This window comes from Pinus tabuliformis, chromosome 5_1 (assembly GCF_031772625.1).
Source record: "Pinus tabuliformis cultivar Carrire ecotype Pingquan chromosome 5_1, CPIR1, whole genome shotgun sequence".
NCBI lineage: Eukaryota > Viridiplantae > Streptophyta > Pinopsida > Pinales > Pinaceae > Pinus > Pinus tabuliformis.
The window spans coordinates 330,268,038-330,272,749 of record NC_142305.1 but is presented as its reverse complement, the minus strand read 5'-3'; the positions used below and the strand labels follow the sequence as shown (position 1 = coordinate 330,272,749).

General features: G+C 33.0%; 1 pseudogene; it reads left to right on the top strand.

Annotated features, from left to right (window-relative positions):
- The first annotated feature begins 908 nt into the window (after window positions 1-908).
- Window positions 909-1,671, top strand: LOC149164731 (psbP domain-containing protein 5, chloroplastic pseudogene; annotated as a pseudogene).
- Window positions 1,672-4,712: the final 3,041 nt, after the last annotated feature.

Below are 4,712 nucleotides of genomic sequence, written 5' to 3'. Positions count from 1 at the left end.
TTGAGTAACCTTCTGAGTTGTAACTATTGATCTAGATTTGTCATGTTATTCGTCATTTGATTTTCCATTAGAATGAGTTTGTGTCTTTGGATTTGGTAGATTTTATTCATCTTTCTCTTTCTCATATCCTAAACTATTGGTAAAGTTCCATCCCCTTTCCTTGGGGATTTCCTCCTCTTCTTTCTTTATGCCTTCCTTGTTTGTGGGCATGAATTCTCTAAATGACTTGTTTGAAAGTAGGTTCAACATTGGAGCATCATATTCTCATAGTCTAACACTTATGTCCATTAAAAATTATCATGTTCTAAAAGGAAATGATCAAAGCTCCCAGCAAAAGTAAAATACCTTTTGAGTTTATGTCCATATTCACTTTTTAAAATTTCCCAACATGTTTTCAATATCCTACATAGCTTGATCATGCCATAAATGGAGAGGAAGGGTTGGGAGACTTAATAAAAGTGGCATCATTATTGCCACCATGTTTTTTGAATCAAACCAAAGATATCACAGGGTAGAAAATAACCCATATCTACCCAAAATCCATGGTCCATATTTTAGAATGTTTTATATATCTTTCTTGATCTTGAATTGTACTATGAAAAAACCTTTAGAAAACAAGTAGATATCACACTATTTTTTCCATGAAGAGTATAACCACTCCTATAGATCTTCTGGTTTTGGCTAAAAACCATTAATATGACATAGTACTATTGTCGCTCATATATCATCATGAAATATTTTAACCTCTGGGTTTTGATGTTCATTCTTATAACCTTGTCTATTTTCTCTACAACATAAGGGCCCTACCTCATTGATAAATTAGAGTAGATCAACTCGGGACATTCTCCAAAAAAAATAAATCGCCACCTGAGACACGTTATACATCTGGAAACAGAAATCGAGTAATTATGGACGCACAGTGGCAGGTATTAGTTAGCTCTTCGACAATTGCGGCAGTACTCTTCGCAATAGCGTTACTCATCTACTTAATCAAAGAAGTTTGTCGTGATCTTTTTTCGCCGCCTTGGAGGATCGTCTTTGTCCATGAATTGAACGATGATGACCGACGAAGTCTCGGCCTCTCTGATGAACAAATAGCCGCACTGCAAACAATTTACTTATAAAGTGAAGTCTTTCAACTTTAAAGGGGATTTGAAGGCAATGCTAGAGAACAGAGATATGACAGTGTTAGGATCAAATAAATATTATATATGTCGGAGGGATTTGCTATTGTACGGGTTTTGGGGGCCAATATCATTTTTATTTTCTGCTGAGTCTGGGAGAGCTCTTGATACAGATAAAATATTTGAAGAGCTAAAATATGGTTTACAGGTTGATGAGGTAAATGGTTACACGCTTTCTTATCCTTTGAATGTACCCAAGAGAAAATAAAAATTGAAGTGGATCGAGTCTAGAAAGCTAGAACGATATTCTTCAGTTGCGCCCTTATCTGCCAACGCCCGGCAACGCATTGTTTCCGAACGTCGAGACATCAAAGACAACCTTGTTATTTCTGTTTTAATAGGTCCTCCAAACAATCGCTTTCTAACTTCGAATCACAAGAACACATGGGATGCAAAAGATGTTGTCGAGTCTGTTCTTTCAGACAATAACACCGAAATAACACCCAAGGTGACCCCAGTTCAATTCTCAGCAGTGCCATCACCGTAGATCTTTCACAGGGCTAGGATTTCTCCGCTTAATATTGTATTGGATGCCTAGTAAGCACTGTTTGGGGCGATTCGTAGCAGATGGGGTGATTCTGAGAATCGCCGGGTGGTGTGGCGATTCTCGGAATCGCCCTGCCACCACTCCACCACTAGTGGTGGTGGTGGGGCGGTAGCGAGAATTGCCCCACCACCCGGCAATTCTCAGAATCGCCCATCTGCTACGAATAGCCCCAAACAGTGCTTACTGGGCATCCAATACTATATATATATATATATATATATATATATATATATATATATATATGTATATATATGTATATATATGTATATATATGTATATATATGTATATATATGTATATATATGTATATATATATATATGTATATATGTATATATAGATATATATATGTATATATGTATATATATATAGATATATATATATATATATATATATATATATATATATATATATATATATATATATATATATATATATATATATATATATATATATAGATAGATATATAGATATATAGATATGTATATCTGGGGTCTATGAATAAATAAAAATCATGGTTGTGTGTGAGTAATGTTGTTTAAAGAAATTCGTTATAAAAATATAAAGAAGAAAGATGAGGTTTTACAACCAACTAAATTGATACTTCCTTTTCTAAATAGTCGAAAGAAAGTAGGAACAGTATAGACAGGTCGAAACCCTCTTCCTTTCTGGTATAAAAGAAAAGGAATTTATCAGTCTTGAAATAAAAATTATATTTAGAGTTCGATAAATGTCCTCACCAAGAGTCATATCCACTGTAAACAAGACTTAGACAAGTAAACATTTACTGTCAAAAAATGCAGCTAAATATCATGAAGTTAAAGAAAATGCAACTTACGCTTGGGAATATATACATATCGCATAAACTCTGTGTCCAAATGGCTAATGGCCGTGAGAGTAAAACTAACCAATTTGTCTAAAAGAAACAAGTTTATAACGAGAGCCACAACAGTGGTCGATAAAAGGAACGAGTTTATAACAAGAGCCACAACAGTGGTGGATGGAAATCCGTGACAAGAACGGAAAGGACCATCTACCTTTGACTTTGCTTTGCTGCTTACTTAGGTATACTTTGTAACATTTTTCTTGATTTGCACTTGAAATTGGATCCAAGATCATTCAAGCTTTATTCAAGACAAAAAGCTCTTTTTAGGATAGAGAAGTAAAAACTATATTTGAGATCTCTCTTTTACAAATTTGCAATGGAAATTCTTGATTAATGTCCCAAAAAAGTCATACATATGCGTGTACCAATATATATATGTTAGAAAAGAAAAAACTATTGTAATTAAATAAATAAATTTAACAATATCATATATAAACACTAAATAAACATGGATAGAATAGGCCAACTAAGTATAAAAATCGAGCCATGGATAAAATAGACTAACAACATACAAAAATCGAGACAATGAATCTCAATAATGCAATATATATCACCAAGTGACTAACTACGAACAAAAATCAAGACAATGAATCTTGATAATACAATATATATCATCAAGTTCATCGCAAATAAATAGTACATTCATTTGTGAATAATCATGTTCCTCTTAAAATAGATATACTATTTAGTTTCTTAAGATAGATATACTATTTACTTTCTATTTGTACTTGTATAGTCTCTTTCTTACATAGAGATACACATAATTATATGAAGACACAAAAAGAGAGATAGATATTTACGTTGCTACAATAGATAAAAAAAAAAATAAGACAAATTACATTAGCCCTGTGATGTGAACTTTTATGAAAATAAGGCACAACACATTCATATTATCATTGCAAGAAATTGAAGAGGTTGAAAAACAAATCTAAAATAGCATCTATGTTGAACAATATGTCGGTTGAGCCCTGTGATGTGAACTGCTTGTTTGTTGTCAATGCCCTGTAAAAGAGTTGGATTAAAGATGTTTTAGAACTTCATTTCCAAAAAGGAAAAAATTTTATTGTAATTTTTTACTTCATTAAATAGATCATATTTTGTCAACATTAAATGGATTGGATTTTGTCAACATTGTTAGAAAAATGTACGCCATGAAATCAAATAAAAAACGTGTCAATCAATGTACAACTGTACAATATGAAAAACTGATCTCAATAAGCCGTTTATGTGAAAATTGATTTTATTCATTTTGATTAGGTCTATTGAATCAAATTGGTTTTCAATAGGTTTGCTTTGAGTATGTGAGGTTTCTATTGTCTTATTAATTCTAGTGGAAGAGATATTTCTTACATATCATTAGATTATGAAGTGACATTGGACATAACTAAGCTTTGGGCCATACCCTTTTAGAAACAATAGCCCAAACTAAATGATTAGTTATAAAGAATTAGAAATTTCACAAATATAGTAAACCAATATTAAGTGTGATTTATGGCCTTAAATGAGTTTTGGAGGGTAAACTTTGAAATGCCACAGAATTGAAATTAGAGGTCAATAGAGTGTGTGAGATCCAATTATTGGATAGAATTCTTGGGAAAATGCTCCTATAACATTAGAGTTAAACACGAGGCATCTCATGTCAAGTTCCTAATGGTTAAGAGCATGTGTTTTCTCCTAGGAGGTCATAGGATCAAAAACCAGAAGGGGTTTGAGTAGGTATGCCTTCGTAGACAATAATCAAATCGTTGCATGGAGGTGGGTCTCTTATCCCACAAACAAGGGGGTTTCATACACCAATTTGGTGTCTAGCTTGGCTATGACCTTAAAATTGGATAATAATAATAATTAGGATATAGATTGTTAGAAATTCATAATCTATAAGGGTCAAAGCATGGAGCTGGGTTACACTTTTTGGCAAGAGATGGCACGTTTGGGTGGAAAAAATGATTGCTCAATTGAGCCCTTTTTAAGCGCTCGATCGAGTTGTTTGAGCACTTAAATAATGTATTCCAATTTTATTTAGGAGCTCGATTTAGCCATGTCTTTGCGGCAATCAAATGAAGGAGATTGGGTTTTGGATTTATTTTCTGGCTCAGGT